The 27973-nt window shown below is 43.8% G+C and overlaps 1 protein-coding gene and 1 long non-coding RNA gene across 7 annotated transcripts in view; both read left to right on the top strand.

Moving 5' to 3' along the window:
• NTRK2 (neurotrophic receptor tyrosine kinase 2) overlaps positions 1-27973 on the top strand; it is a 399889-nt gene that overhangs the window by 329151 nt on the left and 42765 nt on the right. The gene's annotated exons all lie outside the window — the stretch shown is intronic.
• LOC110255666 lies at positions 53-3390 on the top strand. The gene is made up of 2 exons (XR_002336305.1): positions 53-300; positions 600-3390. It is a non-coding gene; the product is annotated as an uncharacterized LOC110255666 (long non-coding RNA).

Below are 27973 nucleotides of genomic sequence, written 5' to 3'. Positions count from 1 at the left end.
ACTGTGGCTGGCGGCTGTAGCTCTGATTAGACCCCTAGCCTGGGAACCTTCATATGCCATGGGTGTGGCCCTAAAAGGACAAAAGACAAAAAAAGGATATGAATTTATTGGAGACTGTGGACCAGGAGGGAGGGAGGAATTCTTGGCATAGGAGGTAGCATATGAAGAGAGATGTGTGGCCAGAGAATGGGCTACCCCTTTGCTGAAAAGGTAAGCCATTTAGGCTATTATCAGATTTCACAGGGGCCTGTTTACCATGCTAATGACTTTGTCCTTCTGTCAGTGGGAAGCCACTGAGAGGTTTTTTTTTTTTTTTTTTTTTTTTTTGTTGTTGTTGTTGTTGTTGTTGCTATTTCTTGGGCCGCTCCCTCGGCACATGGAGGTTCCCAGGCTAGGGGTCGAATCAGAGCTGTAGCCACCGGCCTACACCAGAGCCACAGCAACGCAGGATCCGAGCCGCATCTGCAACCTACACCACAGCTCACGGCAACGCCGGATCGTTAACCCACTGAGCAAGGGCAGGGACCGAACCCGCAACCTCATGGTTCCTAGTCGGATTCATTAACCACTGCGCCACAATGGGAACTCCTCCATGAGAGTTTTGATGCCAGAAAGTGACATGTCAGATTGCCTTCTGGCAGCTTGGAAAAATAGATCCACCCAACAGATCCCCACATCTCCACTGCTGTACATAGGCCTAGAGCTGCATCTCTCAAACTGGATCCATGAGTTGTCAGAGAGTGTTCATCAGTAAAAGAGATCCATGATCACTAAGGTAAGCAATCATTTCCTTGCTGTCGAACTCCTCAGAGCCTTTAATCTGTTATTGGGACTTGTGGCCTTTTAAGAGGGCTGTAGAAGGTGGTCAGATCCCACACTGAAGAGTTGACTTTGTCCAAGGTTCCTGGTCCCATCAGTTTGCCAACTAGTAAAGTCTGCTAGCAGGAGGTGGGATAAATCCTCTTGTGTTCCAGTCTTCTGAGTCTCTTGATTCCAGAAATCAAGAGCCATCCACCTGTACACAGAGATACTACCTGTGGAAAGTAAGTGTTCTTTCAGATGCCCTGGGAAGGAAGATAGGCCATAGCCCATGGACTCGGATGAGCCAGAAGGATTCTGATTCGTCAGGGTCCTGAGAAACATTGTCAGCAGATACTTTCTCCCCTTTTCACCCATTTTTGAAGTAATCGGACCTCAGCTTTCTCCTGCCTGTGACAGTCCATATCTTTACATGGCTGAGACCAAAGCCCCTTAAAAAGGAAGCTGACAACAAAAAGTTAACTGGGTATAGATGAAAGAACATCAGATCATGGTCCTAAAGGCAAAGATTTGAATCTCTGATTTCCTTTTTCTAACTCTAGTTCTATCAGTTAGGAATGCATCTAGCGTTTAGCTACTAGCAGTGGCCTAAGCAGACAGCAGCTCCTGTTTGCATGACAGGGTGTTTACAGGTGGGCAGTTTCTCACTGGTTCAGAAGCTTTCCAGTGTCAGAGCACTTTATTGGCACTTGACATCTTCTTGATCTTTTCCTCATGGCTAAAAGAAGGTTGCAACCACTCCGAACGTGTCAAAACTGCAGTTGGAGAAGGAAGGGTGCAAGATGGCAGAAAAGAAAAGAGTTCCTACCTACATGCTTTCCTCTTGTCAGGAAGTAAGTCTTTCCCAAAACACCTCCTCTGTAAAATCTCCTTCTTAGACCTCGCTAGCCACATGTGGGCCAAGACTGAGGACTGAAGTCACTTGCAGAATCAATGGCTTTCCGAAGACCTAGACAAACTATGATTCCACCACAGGTGAAAAGCAAATGAACTGAATGGCTTTGGAGAGAGCCAAGAAAACCATGCCATCCTCACCTTTTGCACCATCATGGCCTCTGTTTCTTCATTCTCAATAAACCTTCCCTTAAAGGTTGTTAAGGAAAATAAGCAAAGTGGCACATAATCACTGCTAAAAAATTAAAGTGTTGGCATTTTTCAGTAGGCAGTCTTTATTCTTCTATATGTCATGCTTCTTTTTTTTTTTTTTTTAAGCTATTTTTAAGATTTTCTCTTAGGTCCATTGGATTTCCTGGATTTGTTTTCATCAGTCTGAAATGTTTTGACCATTATTTGTTCAAATATTCTTCTGTTCCCCCTACTTACCTGTTAGGGACTCCAACTTCACTTTTATTAAACAGCTTAAAGCTGTCTCATGGCTCAGTGAGCTATTTTCATATTTTTGGATTCTCTTTTCTTTGTTTCACTTTGGATAGTTTCTGTTACTCTAGCTTCAACTTCCTTAGTCTTTTCTTCTGCAGAGTCTAATTTTGCATTATTCCCATCCAATGTATTTTTCATCTCACATATTGAAGTTTTCATTCTTGAAAGTTCAGTATAGACCCTTTTTTAAACCTTCCATTCCTCTAGTTAACTTTTGAAACACGTGGAATGCATTTATAATAAGTGTTTCAGTGTATTTGTCTATAACTCTATCATGTGCGTCAGTCCTGGATTAACGACTATTGGTTGATTTCTCTCCTTATCTAGGGTCACGTTTTCCTACTGCTTTGTATGGCTGGTAATTTTAGATTGTTCACCAGACATTGTGACTTTTGTCTTATTGGATGCTAGGTATTTTGCCTTCCTAAAACTATTTTTGGGCTTTGTTCTGTAAAGTGGTTATATTGCCTTGAAACAGTTTGATGCCTTTGTGCATTGCTGTTAAGATTTATTAGGCAGTACCAGACCAGTATTTCCTGTAGAGCTAATCATTCCCCACATCTGAGGCAAGATCTACTAGGAACAGTACCTAATTCACCATGGATCATGATGTTTTCACTCTGCTTCATGGGAACTGGCTGTATTCTTGGTCCTATGTGAGCACTGGGCACTGATCCTTTTAGATTATTCTCCCCCAGCCATTGATAGTGTGCTTACATGCATGCACCAATAAATACTCACCTGAATACTTGAGGGGTTGAGGGTACCCTCTGTAGATCTTCAAGGGTTTTCTCTGTGTGCAGTTCTCTCTTCTCTGGAATTCTGCCTTTCCACTCGAGTCACCTTGATCTCCACAGGCTCTCAGCTCCATCTTCTCAACTCAGAGAGCATGATGGGTTCCTCCTGGAGCCCTCTGTCTCTTTCTATGAATTAAGCTTGACAACCATAAGATGCACTATGGTCTTTGTGTTTCATAGCTCAAGAATCATTATGCCTCCTTGCCTGTTATCTAGTGTCTTGAAAATAAGTGTTCATATACATATATTTAAGCCATTTTTTGGTTGTTTTCAGTTGAGAAAGCACATTTTATCCCTGCAACTCCACCTTGCCTAGAGTAGAAGACAGTTACCATCTCTTTTGATTAATATGTCTTTTTTTTTTTTTTAAGTCAGTGAACCACTTATAAGCTGCAGCAAAGCAAACAAGTTCTCCCACTTCTTTAGAACAGCTACTTCCTGTGAAGGTTTTTTTTTTCCTTTTTAATTAAATAACTTACATTTACATAATACTTCTTCTACAATTAAAGTTTTCCTGCCTACACAAGATTATTACTTTAGTAGGAGAGTAGATTTTCTCCATCTCCAGTGAGTATTGAGCAAGGGGAAATTATCTCAGCTTCCCCGTTACCTCTGACTGAGTCTCAGGCTCAAAATGTGAACGGGTTCAAGGAGGCTTTGGGAAAAGACGTTTGGGCAGAATATTAAGACTATGCCAGGAGTTCCCGTCGTGGCGCAGTGGTTAATGACTCCGACTAGGAACCATAAGTTTGCGGGTTCGGTCCCTCCTCTTGCTCAGTGGGTTGATGATCTGGCATTGCCGTGAGCTGTGGTGTAGGTTGCAGACGCGGCTCGGATCCCGCGTTGCTGTGGCTGTGGCATAGGCCAGTGGCTACAGCTCCGATTAGACCCCTAGCCTGGGAACCTCCATATGCTGCAGAAGTGGCCCAAAGAAATAGCAAAAAGACAAAAAAAAAAAAAAAAAAAAGACTATGCCACACTTTACACATTTTCCCGCAGTCTCTGTCCTTTGGTCAGGGACCAAATACCTTGGATGGATAAATGACTGAATTAGTCCAAGGTGGTACCATATATATATATATAATTCTTAGCCATGCCTTGTCAACACGTAGATTCTGAGTGAGACATGCTCTGTTCCCTAAAGGAAATCACAGATCTCCTGGGCAAAAGAAATGTAAGTGAATCACTCTGATGCTAGGTAATATGATACCTGTTGTGAAGAATAGAGATAAGTAGGTTTTTATTGGGATGTGGGATGAAATCTGGTAAGTTCTCTGGTAGAAATATGATTTGACTTGGGTCTTAAAAGAGGAATAACAGATGAAGGCGTTGTTAAAATTAGCAACTATTGCAGATGATAGAGTTATAGTTAAGACTAGGTGACCTCATTACAAGTGCTTCTTGGGCAGACTGTGCCTCTTTTTTTGGCTGTTCCTACAGCATGTGGAGATTCCCCGGCCAGGGATCGAACCCACACCACAGCAGCAACCCAAGCCGCTGCACTGACCATGTCAAAGCCTTAACCCATTGCACCAAAAGAAAACTGCTAGAATGTGCCTCTTCTGTTATTGACTTCCCAAATGCCTCACATAGAGCTAGGCACTTATTGGGTTTTTACTGATTATGATAATTGCCTAAAAGGAAGGTCCAAGAAAGACTGTATTCTCTTCTCCATGGAAGTCTTTAAGAATGAAAATGCTATCCACCATAGTGGATCTTCAGGATAGAAATAGCTCCTGAGTACAAGTTGGATTTGACCTCCATCTCTCAACCCTCCATAAAACTTTCTTAGAATTCTTTCCTCTGGCAGAAAGTTCACATTCCTCTTCGGTCTATTTGTCCAGATTTTAAAAATTATACAGGCGTTCCCGTCATGGCTCAGTGGTTAACGAATCCGACTAGGAACCATGAAGTTTCGGGTTCGATCCCTGGCCTTGCTCAGTGGGTTAAGGATCAGCGTTGCGATGAGCTGTGGAGTAGGTTGCAGACGTGGCTCGGATCCTTCGTCGCTGTGGCTCTGGCCTAGGCCGACGGCTAGAGCTCCGATTAGACCCTTAGCCTGGGAACCTCCATATGCCATGGAAGCAGCCCAAGAAATGGCAAAAAGACAAAAATAAATAAATAAATAAAAATTAGACAACTAGAGGAGATTGGGATGACAATCTAACCTCATCCTGTGTACATGTGAAGATGTAAAAAACTCTGGAATTGGTCCCTGTACATAGTTGCAGGATCTCTTGGTGACAGTTCCACCAATGGTCACAGGAACTTAGTACAGGCCTAAAACCTGAAGAATTCTACTTAGCAAATTAAAAAAATAAATAAATAAATAAAACTCCAAATTGGGCTCTACTAAAAAGATTGTCAAACATAAAGTTGCTTTGTGATATCCACCTGTGAGACAAGTTCTTTTCACACAAGTAAAGGCATTGCAGAGTTTCCTTACCTGGTTCCGTCGTGTTCCCCACTATATAGCCTCCCAAGCTAGTCCATATATCTGAATAGCAAAGTGCTTTCTTCAAAGTCTTGATTACTGCACCTTGCCTTTGATATACTGATTCAGCATCTCTGAAGATGAGAATTGTGAATTTGTATTTTTTATAATGATTTTTTTTTCCATTATAGCTGGTTTACAGTATTCCGTCAATTTTCTACTGTATAGCAAGGTGACCCAGGCACACATACGTATGTACATTCTTTTTTCTCACATTATCATGCTGCATCATAAGTGACTAGCTACAGTTCCGAGTGCTATACAGCAGGATCTCATTGCTAATCCATTCCAAAGGCTATACTTTGCATCTATGAACCCCAAATTCCCAATCCATCCTACTCCCTCCCCCTCCCCCTTGGCAACCACAAGTCTTTTCTCCAAGGCTATGATTTTCTTTTCTGTGGAAAGGTTCATGTGTGCTGCATATTAGATTCCAGATATAAGTGATATCATATGGTATTTGTCTTTCTGACTTACTTCACTTAGTATGAGAGTCTCTAGTTCCATCCATGTTGCTTCAAATGGCATTATTTTGTTCTTTTTAATGGCTGAGTAGTATTCCGTTGGGTATATATACCACGTCTTCTTAATGCATCCATCTGTCGATGGACATTTAGGTTGTTTCCATGTCTTGGCTATTGTGAACAGTGCTGCAGTGAACATACAGGTGCATGTGTCTTTTTCAAGGAAAGTTTTGTCCAGATATATGCCCAAGAGTGGGACTGAATTTGTATTTTTAAAAAGCTTCTTAGGTGAGTTGACGTACAGCCAGTATAGAATTAGGAATTCCTGTCATGACTCAGTGGTTAACAAGCCCAGCTAATATCCATGAGGATGCAGGTTCAACCCCTGGCCTCGCTTAGTGGGTGAAAGATCCGGCATTGCAGTAAGCTGTGGTATAGGTCACAGACTCGGCTCAGATCTGGCATTGCTGTGACTGTGGTATAGGCCGGCAGCTACAGCTCTGATTCAACCCCCTAGCCTGGGAACTTTCACAAAAAAAAAAAGAAAAAAAAAAGACTCATACGGGTCCTTCTCAACAGCATTTACGGAAAGTAGCTAACATGGTCTCATCGGTGCTAAGATTCAAATAGCACCCATATAAAAAGATCTTAATTATTATCAAGCTTCAAAAATAGAATAGGTGCTGTTAAAAATTCTCTCCAACTTGACCCATTACTTTCCTGATGGAGATAGTGCTCTGGTAATTAATAGATTTTTAGGACTTCCAGTGGGATGGGAAAAAAAAAAAAAAAAAAAAAACCTCTTCAAATTTTAATTACCATCATGCAGTCCCATCCTACTCTGCTTATCTTTAGAGCCCGGATTCACTGAAGTATGGCATTTCTGAATTGGTAAATGAAATATTCGCTGAGGCTCGTCCTAGGAGGTGAGCATGGCTCCCTGTCTGAGGAAGTATTGACAAAGGCAAGAGGAGGAGAGGCAGACAGACAGAAGACGCAGCAGGTTCCATGCGCTGTGACATGCACCTGGACACGCCAACATCCGAGCAGGGACACCTCCCTCCTGGGAGGCACCCAGGCTCCCGGGCTGGTCCCGCAGTCTAGGCAGACCCCTGCTGGCCTTCCCTGTCACTGCAAGGTTGTATATCCGTGTGGGTGATGGGTGGGGGCCCTGCGCAGGAAAAGCAAGAAACGGCTTGTGAGGAGTCCGTCAAACAGCTTGTCAAGGTATCCTTGTGGGTGTCTGTATTGAAGTGTCACAGTATGAAGGCTTTTTATTAGCAGCTATTTTAGAATCCTAACACCGAAATGGAACAGTTTCTTCCCTACATGGCATTTCCAGGCTGGCTTCCTCCCTCACAGCCCTACGACAGCACAGCCATCTCCTAAGGGGGTGGAGAGCATGACGCTGGGCTCCTTTGACGGTGGTGTGGCCCACGCCCTCAGCCCCAGAGTTAATTTGGTTCATTCACATGCTGCGGATGACGGGAATACGGCAGCGGAGGCTGAGGAGGCTTGGAGGCTCCTGCCTCAGAATCCGCAGGAGCACAGAAACCTTTTGCGAGGGCAGAGGAGGATGAGATCGGTGGCCCACGTTTCAGGGCCCGGAGGGAGAATTTAACTCCAAGGTGAAGTTGCACAGTGAGTTAATTCCAATATCAGCATTTTCATCCCCCTCAGGGCTTTCAGGCTACCGGGGCTACCGTCGGTGTTTGAATTCTTCCCAGCTCTTTAGGGCCAGTGGTGAGTTTCTTCTGGAAAACCATTCAGTTTCATTGTAGGAAACAGATGTGATCTTAAAAAAATCCCCGTGGATGTCTTAGAGGGTGGATGTTGTGTCTTGTAAGGAAGACTTGACATGTATTGTCATCCTTTTCTATCGCAGCTTGACATGTCACCTTCTCAGCCATTTTGAACAACACAGACAAAGAGGAGCTCCTCTCCTGGCTCAGCGATAATGACCCCAACCAGGATCCATGAGGTGTGGGTTCAATCCCGGCTCATTCAGTGGGTTAAGGATCCGGTGTTGCCATGAGCTGTGGTGTAGGTCACAGATGTGGCTCGGATCCTGCATTGCTATGGCTGTGGCATAGGCCGGCGGCTACAGCTCTGATTTGACCCCTAGCCTGGGACCCTCCATATGCCACAGGTGCAGCCCTAAAAAGCAAAAAAAAAAAAAAAAAGGCCCCACAAAACATGGAACCAGCAGACAGAACAGAGCCGGATCCATTCTCACTTGCAGTATGTATGTGGTGTGTGGCTTTGAGAACTCATTTCACTTCTCTGACCTCACTGTCCTTTTTTTTTTTTTTTTTTTTTTTTTTTGGTCTTTTTAGGGCCACTCTCGTGGCTCACGGAGGTTCCCAGGCTAGGGTTGACTTAGAGTTGTAGCCGATGCCCTACGCCACAGCCACAGCAACTCCAGATCTGAGCCACGTCTGCGACCTATACCACAGCTCCCAGCAACGCTGGATCCCCTGACCCACTGAGCGAGGCCAGGGATCCAACCCTCAACCTAATGGATGCTGGTCAGATTCATTCCCACTGAGCCACGATGGGAACTCCCCTCATGTACCATCTAATGAAACAGTGAAAAAGTCCGTTCTGCCTGCTCCTTGGTGCTGACATGAAGCCACCATGGAAGGTGTGGAGGAAATGCCTGAGTTAGTCCTCTGTGAACAGGACACTGCAGAATCCTGTGACATATGTTGGGCTCTACCTTCTGAGTTTGGAGGAATGGTCTCTTTAGATAAACATCTCTGAATCTGGGAGGGGTTCCTAGAAGTATAAGCAGCCAGCTCTTTATGGGGTGATCTCAGGGTGTCGCCTTGGGGCACGGACATAGGCCATCACTCTTTCCTTTAGTTCTTGCCTCCTGTGTTGATGGCGTACCTCCCACGAGTGTTCTCCAGCCATTCTTCGACACCTCTCCCAGGCTAGAGTGATGTTTCTGAGGTCTTGGGAAAGTCGCAGGACTTCCTTGACCCTCTCTGCCTGTTGATCTGCACTCTGTTTCTTCCCCTCTATCCTGAAAGGCAACTTTAGCTGTCATCACGGAAAGCACTTTTTAAAAAAGTAATAATAATAATGATTTTTATTTTTTCCATTATAGTTGGTTTCAGTGTTCTGTCAATTTTCTACTGTACAGCAAGGTGACCTAGTTACACATACATGTATACATTCTTTTTTTCTCACATTATCATGCTCCATCATAAGTGACTAGACATCGTTCCCAGTGCTACACAGCAGGATCTCATTGCTAATCTATCCCAAAGGCAATAGTTTGCATCTGCGAACCCCAAATTCCCAATCCCCCTCCCCCTTGGAAACCTCAGGTCTGTTCTCCATGTCCATGATTTTCATAAGGCACTTTTTTTTTTTCCTTTTTTAGGGCCACACCCATGACACATGGAGGTTCCCAGGCTAGGGGTCGAACTGGAGCTGCAGCTGCCGGCCTACACCACCGCCACAGCAACGCAGGATCCAAGCTGAGTCTGTGACCTACACTGCAGCTCACGGCAATGTCGGATTCTCTGATGCACTGAGCAAGGCCAGGGATCAAACCTGCAACCTCATGGATGAGAGTCAGATTCCTTTCCACTGCACTACAACGGGAACTCCCAGAGAGCACATCGTATATTCTGGATGACAGGCTTCTTGTGTCTCTCTGTGGTTGGTCCAGCACCTGCTTCCCTTTTGTCAGCTATTATGAGTCCTAACTATTGGCTTGAGCGTGAAACACAAGTCATAGAGGGAAGTCATCATGGCCTAAACCACACGCACTGCAGCACGACTTGACTTCCATAGCGTCAAATAGCTCTGCCCTTTAGCAGTGTGGTGAAGGCTAGGGAACTCCTTCCCCCAATAAGGCTTTAAAGGCATAAAATGAAATACACACAAGACTAAAAAGGAGCACTGTACTGCATTACAGGAGTTGCATTGCATTACGGTTAGAACATGTTTGAAATGTGACATAATAACGCACGTGTTTTTGCTGAAACATTCGGTAATGAGATGTGGTGGCAGATCTAATAACCCCTGTAATTTCAAAGTGAGGAGCATAAATGATGTTTTGAGATCTCTGCAACAACAACAATGTAATATGAAAATATCTGCTTTCTATGGGCGACAGCTTCACATATGCTACTGATCTACTCTGGTTTGTTGTGGTATTAATCATTGGAAACGCTGACTTGTTGCGGGGTTAGTGAAAATTAGGTGCAAACCATGTTTATGTGGATTCTATCCATGGATCCCTCGAGGGCCTGTGTGTTACAGGTAGAAAACCCTTCCTTGAGTACATTGCAGAATAACGCAGAAATGGTCATCAGTCAGGTACAGTCAAGTCCTGCTGCCTGAGAACATTCTAGACCCTCTGAAGAAAGACGTAGGGTTGGGGTTGGGGTTAGTATAAAGAGCTTCCATGCTGGGCCAGGTTTCCTGAGTTCAAATTCCAGCTCGGCCTCTTACCAACTCTGTGATCTTGAGCCAGTTACTTAACCTCTCAATACTCAATCTCTTCAACTGTTAAATGGCCCCAACCATATAACACCTTTCCAAATTGCTGTTGTAAGGATTAAACACACTTTAAACTGTGCCTGCCTCATAGTGGGTATTTTAGGTGTCAGTTATCATTATTATAATTATACATGCACATTTTAAAAGAGAACACCTCAGGGAGTTCCCATCATGGTGCAGTGGTTCATGAATCTGACTAGGAACCATGAGGTTGCGGGTTCGATCCCTGGCCTTGCTCAGCGGGTTAAGGATCCAGCGTTTCCATGAGCTGTGGTGTAGGTTGCAGACGTGGCTCGGATCCCACGTTGCTGTGGCTCTGGTGTATGTCAGTGGCTATAGCTCCGATTAGACCCCTAGCCTGGGAACCTCCATATGCCACAAGAGCGGCCCAAGAAATGGCAAAAAGACAAAAATAAATGAATAAATAAAATAAAAGAGAACACCTCAAAAATAAATAACATTGGAATGAATCGGCCCTGCCCAGGGCACCGTTAAGCTGGGGATGCACATGCTGGTGTTTGAGTAGCTGCGAGTTTAACCTGCATTTCTCTACCTGTCAAGGATACTGCCGGGGTCTTTGCCAAGGGTCTTGATGAAATAATACACTTCATGCTCATGACATTCTCCCATCTCCCATCTCCTAAGGTCACCTAACAGGAACTGGATGATCACCAGCTATGACTTAATCTTGATGAACCTGTCTTTGCTCCTGGTCATCAGTGCTTCCTTTGCCAAGGGCTTTGAAACCATCTTTAAAGAGTTGCTATTAAAATTCAGTCTGGGGGAGTTCCCGTCATGGCTCAGTGGTTAACAAATCCCAATAGGAACCATAAGGTTGAGGGTTCGATCCCTGGCCTCGCTCAGTGGGTTAAGGATCCAGCGTGGCCGTGAGCTGTGGTGTGGGTCTCAGACGTGGCTTGGATCCCGCATTGCTGTGGCTCTGGCGTAGGCCAGCGGCTACAGCTCCAATTTGACCCCTAGCCTGGGAACCTCCATATGCCGTGAGGGCTATCCTAGAAAAGACAAAAAAAAAAAAAAAAAAAAAAAAAAAAAAAAAAAGCAGAATTGTAGGGCTTAGTGGTGGCATGGGTATGGAAAGTGCCAAGCCTAGGAAGTCAAGGGTGTGAAATAGATTGGATGTCTGACTGCATAACTGGACAGACAGTGGCATCATTCCCCTGGTTGGGCAGAGAGCAATGGACTCGGTTGGTACATGTTGACATAGAGGTAATTTTAAGCCGACGCTGTTTCTTTTTCTTTTTCTTTTTTTTTTTTTTTTTGGTCTTTTTTTTTTTTGTTTTTGCCTTTTCTTGAGCTGCTCCCGCGGCATGTGGAGGTTCCCAGGCTTGGGGTCTAATGAGAGCTGTAGCCACCGACCTACGCCAGAGCCACAGCAACTCGGGATTTGAGCCGCGTCTTCGACCCACACCACAGCTCACAGCAATGCCAGATCCTTAATCCACTGAGCAAGGCCAGGGATCGAACCCAGAACCTCATGGTTCCTAGTCAGATTCGTTAACCACTGCGCCACGACGGGAACTCCAAGTCGACTCTATTTCTAGGGTGTATATTTCTTGCTCTAACAAGCAAGAGAACACACTGAGGAGGGTGAGCACAGAGGCTGGGGCCATGCCGTAGGATGGGCCAATGAGGAAATGGGGAGCATGGGGCAAGAGAAAGGAAGACCTAGATGTAAACTCAGCAGCTGTCTTCTGCCCCAAAGATGAGCACAGAACTTCCAGGAGCCAGAACGGGGATGGTTGGGGGGATCGTTTCATGAGACAGATTTGGCCCCCATGGTAAAGAGGACCTGCCCGAGTGGGAGAATTGGGACATAAACCACCTTGTCAAGAGATGAGCTCCTTGGCTCTTGAAGGAAGTGTCTAAGCACAGGCTTCCACCTTCCACGATGCTGTGGAAAAGGGCTCAGGGTTTTGTAAACTGTGTTCTGTAGAACCCACTGATTTGGTGGAGGGTCTTCCATGATTAGTTCTATAAACCCTTTATTTGAAGGTTATCTGCTTGTGGGTGTTATAACCATGAATATAACTATGACTCCTAAGTGCATTTTAACCCTTAGGAAAAAACTAAGGGAAGCTGGGAGTCTCAGATGGGTGTATATATGATTTTAACACACTGAGAAACAGCAAAACTTTCCTGTCTTTGTGGCATGATTTCTAATACATAAATGTACTAACTTGTAGTAAATTCATCCTGATCTGATGCATTTTTATGTGACTTTTATGTTCGGTGTGTTGTCTTAAGAATGTATGTGAGGTAGAAAACTTCTTAAGTTCTTTAGAACTCAAAGAATTCAAGGGTTTATCCTGACAATCAAAATCAGTGGCCATATTTCTCATTTATAGCAATTATTTGAGCTCATACAAAAAGGATATGACTTGATAAAGGGAGAAATTTATGAAACTCTTTACTGCCAGAATCAACTATGGTTCCGACTCACTCAGCAGTCTCCAGTAAGCCCTCTGTCTACACTCGCCTTGCCTCTTTCAAACTTGCCAACCTTTGGAGTTCCCATTGTGGCTCAGTCATTAAAACGAGCCTGACTAGTAACCATGAGGTTGTGGGTTTTATCCCTGGCCTCGCTCAGTGGGTTAAGGATCTGGCATTGCCATGAACTGTGGTGTAGGTCTCAGATGCAGCTCAGACCCCGAGTTGCTGCGACTGTGGTGTAGGTAGTGGCTAACGCTTTGATTGGACCCCTAGCCTGGGACTTGCACATGCCCTGGGTGCAACCCTAAAAAAGACGAAAACCAGAAACAAACTTGCCAACCTTCAGCTGAGCTTTCAAGGGCATCGATTATGTGTGCATGGACTATTCTAAAAAGTCTGAGGCTCGGTATCTCATTATACTTATGACATAAGTATTAAATAGTGTTAAGATCATGCCCAAAGTCTCTCCATGTCACAGAAAAGAGAATGCCCGAATGTTCACAGCTTGGAAGCACAACTGAATAACAAAGTGAATAAAGTGAATAATGAAGTGGCAGTAGTTAAAGAGAAAAAAAGGGAGCATGGTAAGCAGATCCCTGAGAAACCCAGAGAATGTTGGATTAAACTTTTTACCAGACGACTGCATTGCTATTCTCTAGACTCTCAGCAAAACTCACCAACTTGGCAGTAGAGAGGACATTTCCCCGAGGACACCCTTGCTGTAACCATCTTCCTTAGTGGCCCATCCAGTGGTAAAATACCCAGTGTGTCCAAAATACTCCCAGTGCAATGAATGAGAAAATAGGAATATGGTGACCTATTTTAACCCCTTTCTTTTTTTGTTTGTTTGCTTTTTTTTTTTTTTTCCTTTTTATGGCCACAACTACAATATATGGAAGTTCCCAGGCTAGGGGTCAAATTGGAGCTTCAGCTGCCAGCCTACACCACAACCATGGCAACACCAGATCTGAGCCACATCTGCAAACTACACTGCAGCTTGCGGCATTGCTGGATCCTTAACCCACTGAACGTAGCCAGGGAGCGAACCCACATCCTCATGGATACTAGTTGTCAACCCCTTTCTTTACATTCTGGGTTTTTCATTCCCAAACGTTATGTACCTCAAAACCCTTTCAGATGAGAAGCAAAATTGGCTTGCTAACAAGCATAGTATTCCCATTATTAACCAAGTCAGCTGCTTCTGGTTACAAGAACCCAGTGTCATGAGTAATTTCTGTGCATTCAGTACCACCTGTGTGGTCTGCATGTCATCTGGGCAAAGCCGAACCAACCTCCTTGGGCCTCTGTGTGTGGGCCTCGATTGTGAAATGAGGGAGATGAGTCAGATGACTTCTATCGTCTTCCTAGCCCTAGCATTCTAAGCTCAAGTCACTTCCACTGAATTGAATATTTTCTGCACAGAGAAGACTTGAGATCAAGTCTTCGAGAACTTACAAGTCTGATGAAAATAAATATAAACAAAGCTGCACTTAGGTTCTTGCACAGGAGGTAAATTTTTGGTGAGCGCTCTTTTTTTTTTTTCAATGTGTTTCTTTGTTTTCTTCTCATAGATCAACTCCCATGAATCATTCAGGATTTTCTTCTGGATGCATTCATCTCCTGGCCTTACAGATAAGAGGATTGATTAGGTGGTATTTTCTTCTACCTTTTCTCTCTTGGAGGAATATCCCTCTAGTGGTCAAAAAAGTTTCTTTATTTATTAGCCTTATGCAGACTTGCATGGCTTCTTTGTCTTGGGTTGGATGTATGCAAGGAAATGCATAAAATGGACAGAGGAATGCGAAGTTATGGAAAACCTGACATTTCTCTTCATACCAGCCATATCTGCTATCGTGTTGTAGATTAGCATGATCTGTGGATAGCCAGGGCTTCTCCCCAAGAGGATTATCTCAGAGAGGCCCAGGAACCAACATAGCCACAGACATGAGATGGTTTTCAGGAAATGGTACACCCCAAGGTACATGCCTTGTGCGCTGTTCAAATAAGTTAAACATTGTCAACAGGTGTCAAGGTAATTCTTCAAGACCTCAGTTCTTATAGATGGCATTTCTGAGCTGCAGAAGATGCAAGGTCTTGCCCAACCTGAAGCCAGATTTTCTTTACCTCTTTAAGGCATAAAACAAGGCAGATTCCAATCTCATCACTCTTCACATCTCACTTATGAGACAACCATCCTTTATCCCTTCAGCTTGAAGACCTAGCAGGATGAAGAATGTGATGTGTTTGGTAGGAGGTCTCTAGTTGGGAAGGATGACTTTTCCATCTATAAACCCAGCTCAGTTTCTCAAATGAGGAGAAGACCAGTTTCTCTTCCCTTGGTTCCCTCCTCCTGGAGGTTGGCTAAGAGCTTTTGAGTGGAGGACGTGGCGCCTCCCCTTTCCATGTCCCTGCCGGCTTCATCCTCCCCTAAGCAAGTTCAAGGAACTCGCTGGCAGGTTGGGGTTAAAAACACATCCCCTGGGTGGGGCACATTTCCAAGAAAGAAAGCTTTACCAAAGGAAAGAAGTGTGGGAAAGCAACATCCACTGGAATGAGATCAGGATGTTCTGAGCCCCAGCCCGGTGCTGCCTGCCTCTCCCACCCGGGGCTGCAGCTTGGCGGTGCCAGAGGCACTCATTGCCCTAGGCAGCTCTGGGGACACCTTGGAAGATGGCACCCACCCCAAGGGGGATACGCACAGCGGCAGCAGGCAAAGAAAGGCCACCCAGGGGAAGCTCTCAGAGGAAGGAAGGTTCCCTTAAGGAACGGTCAGCAAGACATTCTTAGCCCAGGACTCATGAGAAGGGGAGCTTTTTTCTCTTTCCCAAAATGCAAATAGCCTCTGTCCTTGGAATAAGGAAGATGGGTTGCTAGGCAATGACTTCTCAACAAGCTCTCCCCCTGCCCGTGTTTCCTGACCCCGAGAACAATGGAGACTTTTCAGCGAGTGGAACCAACTGAAAATGGAACCAGAGATGAAGGAAGGCCTGGCTCACAGAGTATGGGAAGAAAAATGTAATAGGAATAAGCTGAGCTCTAGAAAGCCCAAAAGAGATTTCGTTTCTTACCATCACCCTGGCGTTGTCATCACAAGCCAACTACTATAAGCAATGCAGCAGCCACTGTCCTGTGTGATCCCATTCGTGGTGACTCAGGCGACTCTGAGGAGTTATTACCAGTTAATTGGGAGTTCTTGGGTCTCAGCCTCTTTATCAGTGAAATAATGGTGTATTTATTATTTATTGTTTTTGTTTTGTCTTTTTAGGGCCGCACCCACAGCATATGGAGGTTCCCAGACGAGGGGTCCAATTGGAGCTGCAGTTGCCAGCCTCCACCACAGCCCAGCAATCAGGATCCGAATCGAGTCTGCAATCTACACCACAGCTCACAGCAACGCCGGATCCTTAACCCACTGAGTGAGGCCAGCAATGGAACCAAGTCTTCATGGCTACGAATTGGGTCTGTTACCACTGAGCCATGATGAGAACTCCCTGAAACAATGTTTGGAATTATATATATATATATATTTTTAAAACAATCTTTTTAGCAATTCCCATGTTTTGTTGGATCCTGTCAGAGCTCAGATAAGAAATAGGTAACAAACTGAAATTGAGTAATAGAAACATTCGAATAAAAGGACGATTTATGTGGGTAGATTTATGTGGATAGGCTTGAGGGACATCACAAGTGTACGACCCTATTGCCTTTTGGTCTGAAATGACAGGAGGAAGGAGTAGTTACCTGAATCCAGGAAGGATAGCTACCTGGAGAGGGCCACCTGGCTGGAGCTGTGACTTTTGGTAGAAGGGTGTAGCCAGCCTGTAATGCCTCCACATGCAATATCCTGCCCTCTGAACCCACGGGAAGCCTGAGGTCAAGGGGACTGAACCCAAGTGCATGAATCAGCTCCAGGTATCCTGACAAAATGCCACAGACCAGGTGGCGTAAACGAAGGGAACTTATTTCTCACAGTCTGAAGGTCAGGGTGCCAGCACACTCAGCTCACTGGTGTGGGTTATGTCTTCACATGGCCTTCCTTGGCATATGAACACAGAGATAAAGAGAAAGAGAGAAAGAGAGAGGTGTTTTGTGTTGCCTCCTCTTTTTATAAGGGCATTAATCCTATCATGAGGGCCCCGCACTCATGGCTGCATCAAATTCTAACTGTCTCCCAAAGCTCCCACCTCTTAATACCATCCCCTTGGGGATTAGGGTTCAATTTAGGAATTTTGGAAGAGAAAACTGGCACAGAGCACCAGCTAATGTTTTAGAACAGGTGCTCTGATGACTGCGATGATGGAGACCTAAGAGAATCAGAATATCTCCCTGGGAAAGTTACTGCAAGCTTTTAATGTATACATTCATGCAAGGCCGGAGATTATTCTTACTGCTTAGTGGAACTCACTAAAACATTGAGTTCAGGCCACAGGTCTAGGAGATGAGCATGAAGGACCCATGGTGGCCAACGTGCTTTGACAGAGGCTGTCAGGCACTGATTCGAAGAAACCTGTACATGTGACCAGAGAACTCTGTTATCAGTCAGTAGGGGTTCTTTGGCTTCAGTCCATTTTAAATGTTTTCATGGTAAGAGCAGTGTTATAAAAACATCTTTAACATATTAAGAGAAAAATATCCCTAAGTCCACATACTTATCCATATGTGTATCTGTACATGCTTATCTCTTATGTTGCATGTGCAATATGTGTAGGTTTGTATTTTATATATATGGTTGATGTATACATTCAGTTCTTTTTATTAGCAATAGTTATGTTCTGCAAGTACTGAGTTAGTAAATACTGAACCTTTGCTCCCAGGGGGGATACAGGGTAGGTTCCTGGGAACCTCTGGTCATGACATTTTTGTCAGCTGAACAATACATACCCATGTTTTATGTGTGTTTCTGTTTAAAGACACCTTGTTTAATACATATTGTCAATCCGTTAACATTGAACTCATGGCCAACAGGACTATAACTCATGCCCGAAGGCAGCTTATCCTGCACACATTTTTTCCCTGTAAGGTATGTCACATACTTCTTGCCCCGAGGAACAGTAAACAGCACTTCAGCGTTATATTTGCAGGTCATTTTATCTGCAAGTGAAATCACCAACGAAAATCATAAAAGTGCAAAAAACACGGCACTCAACAGACAGTGAAAAGGAAGCTTATTTACAGTGCGAGAACTAAAGCAAGAAGGCAGAAGGTAGCCTTTTTCCACCTTAACTGGGAACATGCTCATCAGATGACCCAAAATTTTCACTGCTCTGCACATGCCTGTGAATGACTACGAAAGCACCTCAAGTATTGATTGGAGGGGTTACAGATACTTTGTGGGAGAGGCGAATTTGCAAATATGGAATCAATGATTAATGAGGCTCTATAGCATATGCATTGTGTACACACACACACACACACACACACACACACATTATATAACTATAATCACTTTGAACTTGAATTCTTATTCAGTTTTTGTGTTTAGTTTTTTTGTTTGTTTGTTTGTTTTTGCTTTTTTAGGGCAGCACTCTCGGCACATGGAAGTTCCCAGGCTAGGGGTCAAATTAGAGCTATGGCTGCCGGCCTATGCCACAGCCACAGCAACGCCGGATCCTTAACCCACTGAGTGAGGCCATGGATTGAACCCACAACCTCATGGTTCCTAGTCGGATTTGTTTCTGCTGTGCCATGACGGGAACTCCTGTTTAGTCTTTTATTACAAGCATTTTTCTTGTTATAGCGAATGATCATTGCACAGTGATCCTTTTTGATAACTAAGTAGTATTCCATCTAGTTGAGTTACCATCATGAGCCTACTTGTTCTTTATGGTTGGATTTCTACATTTTTCCTTTTCTTACTATTTTAAATAACTGTGCAAAGAGCAAGACTGCATGCAGAATGTTTTTCTTCTTTTGAATATTTACTTAGGATAAGTTCCAGTAGTGGACTCACAGACTCATGTCATTATGATTATCAGTCTATATGGTCATCCTGCTTTCAAAACAGTTGCACAAGGTATACCAGGGTTTGAATGTTGCTCACCACTATTCTCCGGGCGTCTCAGTTGCATCCAAGCCCAAGAAGACTGATGATTAAATGAAACATTTGGCAACATCTTAAAGAAAACACTGTCTCCTGGGTGTGAATATGGATTCCTTTGGTTATTGGTGCATGATTTCTGGCCCTTTGGCTGTTGATGGATTATTTCCTTTAGCGCAAGGCAGGAATTCAGTAGCCAAGAAGGTCCCTCCCCCACCATCCCATACAAAGGGCAGAGGGTGAATATGAATCTGAAGGAGGGCATGCCAGGTCCAGCTAAGGTCGTATGTGTGAGATGGGACATCAAACATGCCATGCCGAACATGTGCCTAAGAGTAAACGTAATGAAGAAACTGGGATGATGAAAGCAAGATTTAGTGGGTGAGAAATGGAAATAAATTGTTCAGCTACCCATGCCAGGCTTTTATATGAATTTAGGTGATGGCCATCATAGGCAGAGAAAGACCTTTCTAAAGAGGCTGGAAAGGACAAATGGCAAAGTCAGCCACTCCCCAGTTTGGTTTTTGTTTTTATTTTTAAACCTGTTCTTGTTTTCTCTTATGTAGATGTTCTGCCTGTGTGCTTTTTTTTACATTTCAAGATCTTGTTGTTTTTTTTCTTTAAAGTGAGTAATTCCTTAAAATATCTGAGATGTGAATGTGTGTGTGTGTGTGTGTGTGTGTGTGATTACTCACGTATATGCAATTAAGAAAATATCTTTCCTAATCCATTGTTTTCCATTTTACTTTGGAAACAAAACATGATTTATTTAACTTACAGTTCAAATTGCATAATCATTGGAACCTACAGATTTTTTTCATTGCTTTCTTAAGTCCATCATGGAAGCATGATACTCCAATGTCTTTTTTCCCCAAAAGTGGAGGAATTATATATTTTTTTTAAAAATAGCATTATGCTACAGTCATTATGTCCACAGGATAAAAAGGAAGGAGAGTTAGAGGGAGAAATTGTTTTGAAATGCTTTAGTTTTGAATCACGTAGCAGTTTAACCTTTAAAATGATAGTTTCTGGATTTTTATTGATTAGTCTGAAGAGGAATCTCTGCGGCCAAAAGAATTAAATTGGCTTTGTCAAAAAATTAGCTAATTCAGTAGTTCCCTTCGTGGCGCAGTGGTTAATGAATCCATCTAGGAACCATGAGGTTGAGGGTTCGATACCTGCTCTTGCTCAGTGGGTTAAGGCTCCGGTGCTGCCTTGAGCTATGGTGTAGGTTGCAGATGTGGCTCAGATCCCGCCTTGCTGTGGCTGTGGCGTAGGCCGGTGGCTACAGCTCTGATTCGACCCCTAGCCTGGGAACCTCCATATGCTGTGGGAGCATCCCTAGAAAAGGCAAAAAGACAAAAAAAAAAATTAGCTAATTCAGTGGGCAAGGGGTATAACAATCCGACTGATGGATTGGCATCATGTGGAATAATTAACCAAGAGATCTGATTCCTGCATTTTTACCTAATGCCTTTGTTATTGCATAGACATTCTGATTAGTGCAGATGTAAACTGCATAGTGATTTGTTGCATTTTCTCATTCTTACATACAATAGCATTTTTCCTTTTGATTGGGTTAAGTTATGAACTATACTCCCCATGGTACAAAGTTTTAGTATGTGATGTCAGTATTTTTTTTTTTTTTTTGTCTTTTTGCCTTTTCTAGGGCCACTTCCCGTGGCATATGGAGGTTCCTAGGCTAGGGGTCCAATCGGAGCTATAGCCACCGGCCTACGCCAGAGCCACAACAATGTGGGATCTGAGCCACGTCTTTGACCTACACCACAGTTCACAGCCATGCCTGATCCTTAACCCACTGAGCGAGAGCAGGGATCGAACCTGCAACCTCATGGTTCCTAGTTGGATTCGTTAACCACTGAGCCACGACGGGAAGTCTCTGTGATGTCAGTATTAAAGGTTTAGGAAAGGGAGCAGAGTTTGGTGGTCTTTAGTCAAGATGGCTTTAGGAAAACCCATCCATGGCCACACTGCGAGGACCAGGACACGTGGCAGGTTCCCTGGTGGCTCTTACTGACTGAGGACTAGCAAAGCTTTGACCAGGAGTCTTTCTCAGCAGGACCTTGACCTTAAATTATATTGAAGGGGGCATCGAATCTAAATCCACATGGTGTGAGTTCCCTTCGTGGCTCATCAGTTAAGGAACCTGACTAGGATCCCTGAGTACGAGGGTTCTATCCCTGGCCTTGCTCAATGGATTAAGGATCTGGCACTGCCATGAGCTGTGGTATAGGTCATAGCTGCAGCTCAGATCCCATGTGGCCATTGTGTAGTCTGGCAACTGTAGCTCCGATTCAACCCCTAGCCTGGGAACCTCCATATGCCTTGGGTACGGCCCTAAAAAGCAAAAAAAAAAAAAAAAGAATCCACATGGTGGCCAAGTGCCTCTCTCCCACTGCCTCCTAATGTCATGCCATCCTCACAAAAATCCTTATGCTTTTCTCAGATCCACCTTATTCTTTTTAGCCCAATGTCTCCATTTATTTTACCTCCTACCTACAAACCAACATGCTAATGACAAAAGTACATTTTTTGTGCACATGCCCCAAAGGGTGGATAAAAGTGTGGAGTTACACACATCTCTTAGTGCACAACATAGCTACTTGTCTGATATTCACATGACCATTCGGTTTCAAGGAAGCAAGTTATATGCTTTGATTTCAGGAGGTCCCGTCGTGGTACAGCAGAAACAAATGCGACTAGGAACCATGAGGTTGTAGATTCAATCCCTGGCCTCGCTTAGTGGTTTCAGGATCCGGCATTGCCATGAGCTGAGGTGTAGGTCCCAGACACGGCTCAAATCCCACGTTGCTGTGGCTCTGGCGTAAGCTGGTGGCTACAGCTCCGATTCGATCCCTAGCCTGGGAACCTCCATATGCCGTGGATGTGGCCCTAAAAGGACAAAAAGACCAAAAAAAAAAAAAAAAAAAAAAAAGAATTATTTCAAAGATAGGACATATCCTAAGTAGATCTCCATTTCACAAAGATGTGCAAACAAAATATAATAATGTATGATTATCAGTCAAAGGGGAGTCAACCTGCAGTTGAGTAGATTGCAGAGATTATCTTTCTTAGAGCCATGGCAAATTCTTTCTCCTGTCTCCCACTTGCTCTACCCTACTTTTGTTGGGGGAAGCAAGGTGAAGGAAGTGGGAAAGGGCTCTTGCTCTTCTCACCCTTGTCAATTAGTTCTTGCTAGGGGTTTCGTGGATGCATGAGCTAAGGGGAAAAGTCCCCTTAAGTGTTCCCCATTCCAGTCTTAAAAAATGACTACCTCTCTGCCCTTTGACAGCGTTGTCATGCCAAATTGCTGTCCTTTTAGTTTATAATCAAGCTTAGTGACCTAAGCTTATAGTCTGTTTCGTTCCCATGGCTCCCTGAAACCTTAATGACGCTAAGGTCAGATTGATGGAGAGAGAAGCATCATTAAATGAAATAGGCAACCTCTTCAGCACAGGCCCTGTCCTGGGATCAGCATCCACAGATTCCAGGACAAAAACCACAGAGCACCTGTTTGCTGATCTTTGAGAAGTATTTCAATGGAGAGCTGTCAAGAGGTCCATAGGGGGTTTCCTCCGCTCACTCAGGGCTTCGCCATTGTTTTCACTCTTTGCCCGACTACAAACAGCTCTCTTTGTGTCCTCGAGCCTGTTCTAGTTATGGAATTTAAAGTCAATTACATTTTTATTCCCTTAGAAAATAAGGGCCAACCATTTGAAGAGCTCAGTGATCCAAGTGCAGAGAGCTCTGCTCAGTATTCTGTGATGGTCTCAGTATTCTGTGATGGTCTATGGACCCCAAGAATGTATACAACTAACAAGTTCTCAGGCAAAGCAGATATTGTTGGGCAGGGACTCTTTTGCTGCAAACCACCACCACCTGGTATTACAAAGTATTTCCTGCCTGTACTCGAATTTTAAAAAATTAACTACCTTTCCTGAATAAGTATTTCATGTGAAACTAAAAAGAGCTTGTGTTGAGTCCAGGTACGTGGGTTCCAGTCTCCTAGTTGCCGTTAATACATTGCGTTGCCACAGAAAATCCTCTTCACCTCTCATTTTGATTGTCTTTCTTCTGTGTCTTCGGTAGATGGTTGTGATCATATGAATGAATGTACCTCCGTGACACGTCCAGCAGTATTAGCGTGTTAACCAGCAGAATGGGAGAGTTGCGCTCTTATCATGGGCTGTGAGCCTGCCTTTGTGTTCCTGTCATAGAAATGCCTTTAACTAAAGCTACCAGTCCAAAACTGTGTCTCCTTAGGAAAATAAAAAAAAAAAGAGAGATTGAGAGCGAGAATAAAAAATCTCTTATCTGTTCTTGCAAGGGTGTTTGTAGAAACAGCCACCAGCCACACCCCTTGTTAATGTATGATTTTTATTTAGATAAATCAGGCACAGAGGGAAATAGCAATCAGGTACAAACCAATCTCTGGATGTTATTTTCATGTCCCTTTTCTATAGCGGAAACAGAGTGAAGTTGCCCTTTCCAAAACCCCATTATTGGAGCTCCCGTCATGACGCAGCGGAAATGAATCTGACTAGAACCATGAGGTTTTGGGTTCAATCCCTGGCCTCGCTTAGTGGGTTCAGGATCTGCCATTGCTGTGGCTGTGGTGTAGGCCGGCAGCTGTAGCTCTGATAAGACCCCTAGCCTGGGAACCTCCATATGCCAAGGGTGTGGCCCTAAAAAAAAAAAGACGAATAAATAAAACCCCATTATTTGTATCTCTACTAGAAAGAATCGTGCCATCATCAGCTGGGTGGTAACTAAAGTTTATTGGGCCTTAATAAGGACAAACCGTTCTGAGTCTTTTATAGGTGCTACTCATCAAATTTGGCCAATAACTCCGTGTGTACACAGGGCTCTGTTGTAAATGCAGAGAGATTTAGCTGATCTTCATACTATCCATAAATACTGAAAGCCAGGATGTGGACCTGCTACGTGCTCACTGCACAGCCCAAGATCTCAACCACTCCTTACCATAAAGCTCAGTGTGGGTAGCCAGCCATTTCAGCCATGCAACTGACTTGTTAAGAGAGATGCCTAATGAATATTTAAGCTTACTGTTTGCTATAAATATGGATACATGTTTTGTGGTATCTTGAAAAATAAAATCCACCCTCCTTGAATTGATTAAGCACAATTTAAAGTAGGCTTGAAGACTTTAAGAGGCATGATTCATTTGCATGGAAGTAATAGTCTCACCAGCATCATTATGGCCAAAGGGAACTTCCATGAATCCTGCCAACATGTTTGAAGGCTCTGTGTTAAGACAAAAAGGATACGCCTTCAAGGAGCACTGGATTTAGTTAGGAAGTGAGACTCTGAGGCGCGGTGCAGTTTTTCTGCTGCAGTTTCAGAGATGAATTAAAAATCAGAAAGGGTGGGAAAGAGGAGGAAACAAGATAGGATGTGGTGGGGGCAGGGAAGGCTCGGCAAAACCAGTCTTCAGGATTCTTTGACTTTCTAATGAGCAGATCCATGCAGCTGGAACTTTAATTACAGGGAAATGTGCTCTGTGTTCTTCGTGGAACCACCATAGTTGAAAAGGTGGCTGCTAGACAGTAAGGCATGAGTAGGTTAAATTACAGCTCTTAATTGACCACTATTTGAAAGCCAGAGATGACTGCCCTTGGCCACAGGGTCCTCAAGCCAAATGATAAGGCTCTCAAGCCCTCCTTGGTCAGACGGACTGATAGAAATCTTTAAAGGGATTGCTCTGGTCACCACTGAAACTATGCCACCCTCAAAACTTCCTCCACTTACAGTGTTAACAAGTTTCACAGTCATGTCTACATCTCATTTGTTGGGAGACTCAATTCCTTTGGCTCTTCTGAAACTATTTGATACATTATTGAAGAGAAGGAGCAAAAGAGATAGAGAGGCAGACTGAGGGGGGACATAGAGACCTTGTCCTCATCCCTGGGATCATTGTGTTTCAGTCTACAAAGGTGATTTCAATTTTAACCATTCCACTCAGGACCAGTCTAAGATCTATCCCAAACAGGACAGTGGAGGTAGTTCCCTTCATGGCTCAGTGGTTAATGAACCTGGCTAGGATTCATGAGGATGTGGATTTGATCCCTGGCCTCACTCAGTGGGTTAAGGATCCAGGGTTGCCATGAGCTGTGGTGTAGGTTGCAGATGTGGCTCAGATCCTATGTGGCTGTGGCTGTGGCTGTGGTGCAGGCCAGCAGCTGCAGCTCCCATTAGACCCCTAGCCTGACCATATCTCATGGGTGTGGCCCTAAAAAGCAAAAAAAATTAATAAAAATTTTTTAAAAAACAGAACAGTGGAGTATTAGGCTACAAGGCTGAAAGGACAATCTAAGGTATATTCAAATACCCTGTTAAAGTATCGTTAAATCAGAAGGGATTATCTGATAACTGGGTTTTAAAACACAAAGAAATGTGAAGTCAGCTGGGGCTGTTTCTGATGAGAGTAAGAGAGAAAAGTCACATTTTCTCCTGTTAGCAAGATCATAGATTTGGTATCTTTTTTTTTTTTTTAATGGCTGCACTCTCGGCACATGGAAGTTCCTCGGCCAGGCATTGAATCTGAGCCACAACTGAGGCAACACCAGATCCTTTCACCCACTGTCCTGGGACCAGGGATCAAACCCATGCCTCCGTAGCAACCCAAGCCTCTGTAGTCAGATTCTTAACCCATTGTGCCTCTGCAGAAACTCCTTGTTAGCTTTTTATTTGAAAACATGAACGTTTGAGACCCAAAATGTATTCCAAAGTAAAAGAAAATGGTTAGGAAATTGAGCCGTGCAGCATAATTCTCCGCGGAAACGGAGTTATTTCAGATTTTTGTTCATAGAGCACCCAGGTTTACATTGGGTAGGCTGTCATCAATATCTGGTCAATAACTGATTTGGGTGGAAGGAGAAATAACCCAGTGACTGTATTTAGGTGACTCAGCACAGAGATTGTGATGTAGTTTTACAAAACACATAGATAAGACATCCCACTGCTGTTTTCTTTTTTCAGTTAGGAAAATGCAAGTAGAATTGTTTGCTCTGGCAGAGAGGAAAACACATGTCTTTGAGGATAGCAGGGAATAAAGTTTTCTTTCCTTGATCATTTAAACTCCTTTCCTTTCCTTCTCTCTCTATCCCTCCTCAGCATCACAAATGCGCAAAGCTCATGATTCATTTTTGAGGAATCAAAGGGTAAGAAGCATTAAGACGGAAAAAGCAGTAACACCAATTGCACAATGTAAGTTTATTTTTCTGAGCAGATGCATTAACTAGGCAAGGGCCCATGGGAAGAGATATTTCTCTTCCTTCTTTTCTCTTTAAATGATTTCTTCTTGATTCCTTACCTTGCCACTACTAAATTCTGCTTATGATGCAGAAAATAGACATTTTATTTTTACAATAAAATTTTGATGGTGGCACTTCTGAACTTTTATTGTACTGAAAAATTTTTTGGACGTTCCCATCATGGAGAAGCAGAAAGCAATCTGACTAGGAACCATGAGGTTGTGGGTTCGATCCCTGGCCTCACTTAGTGGGTTAAGGATCTGGCGTTGCCATGAGCTGAGGTGTGGGTCGCAGACGTGGCTCGGATCTGGCATTGCTGTGGCTGTGGCGTAGCCTGGCAGCTGTAGCTCTGATTAGACCCCTAACCTGGGAACCTCCATATGCCACGGATGCCGCCCTAAAAAGAAAAAAAAAATTTTTTTTGGAGTTCCTGCTGTGGTGCAGTGGGATCAGCAGTGTCTCTGGAGCTGAGGGGACACAGGTTCAATCCCCAGCCCAACACAGTGGGTTAAGGATCTGGTGTCGCCGCAGCTGAGGTATAGGTCACAGCTGTGGCTCAGATATGATCCCTAGTCTGGGAACTCCACATGCCACAGGGCAGCCGAAAAAGAAAAAAAAAATTCTTTTTTACAATTCTGGTCCACATATAATTAATGCTGTATATTTGCCTGTATTTCAAAGTCATGAATTTCTAATTTGACACTTTTCAAATGCTATAGTTACTTCCTTTGTATATTTATTATGCATTCCATAGTGTATTTACTGTTCCATTGTTAACCAAAAATTTAGACATGAGACCTGACTGAAATAAAAAGGTGTTTATTTGGGATTTGGGGTTTTTAGGATTGTAGCCTGGAAGGCTTGTTTTGTTTTGTTTTTTGCTTTTTAGGGCTGCGCCCATGGCTTATGAAGTTTTTCGGGCTAGGGTCAAATGGGAGCTGCAGCCGTTGTCCGAAGCCACAGCAACTCAGGATCCAAGCCTCATCTGTGACCTACACAGCTCACAGCAATGCCCGATATTAATTCACTAAGTGAGGTCAGGGATGAAACCCACATCCTCATGAATACTAGTGGGATTCGTTTCTGCTATGCCACAGTGGGAACTCCAGGAAGACACAGATTTAAGAGGCACTTGAATTGTGTTTTTCCAGACAGCAAAATGGGGGGTGTTTATAAAGGCAAACACAGAAACGTTACAGTTAGTTCTATGAAATGTTTATTATAATTGGAATGATAATTGGAGCTGGCAGGAAGTAAGGATGCTTGTTAAGGATTGGCTGGGGCCTGGAATGGTTGCATGATTACAAGAGGAAAGCTTGAGATCATAAGGTTGGTGATCATAACACCTGCTGCCAGCAGGTGTTGTTCAGAACAAGGCTAGTGGTGTCCTTGGGTCTAGTCCCATTCAAAGGAAGTTCAAGTTTTCAGTGGTGCAGAGACGTATCTGAGACCAAAACCTCAATGGCCACCTAAGTCCATTTTTGGGTGCCTGAACTGTGATTATAATGTCAGCTTGTCATCACCATCCATCAGCAAATGCTTATTTAAGCCCTTGGGCACCGTGGGGTCATAGATGTGCACCAAATACAGTTTCCACGCTCCACGTGTTTAATCTAGTTGGAAAGACAAGAGTTACATGGAAAGTGATAGCACCACAAGGTTTCATTCAAGTAGTTTTATCAGAAGGAGTAAATGCTAGGAGTTCCGGTCATGGCTCA

The sequence above is a fragment of the Sus scrofa genome, chromosome 10 (genome assembly GCF_000003025.6).
Source record: "Sus scrofa isolate TJ Tabasco breed Duroc chromosome 10, Sscrofa11.1, whole genome shotgun sequence".
Classification (NCBI taxonomy): domain Eukaryota; kingdom Metazoa; phylum Chordata; class Mammalia; order Artiodactyla; family Suidae; genus Sus; species Sus scrofa.
Note: the sequence above shows the minus strand (reverse complement) of the source record. Positions and strands in the feature narration are given on the sequence as shown.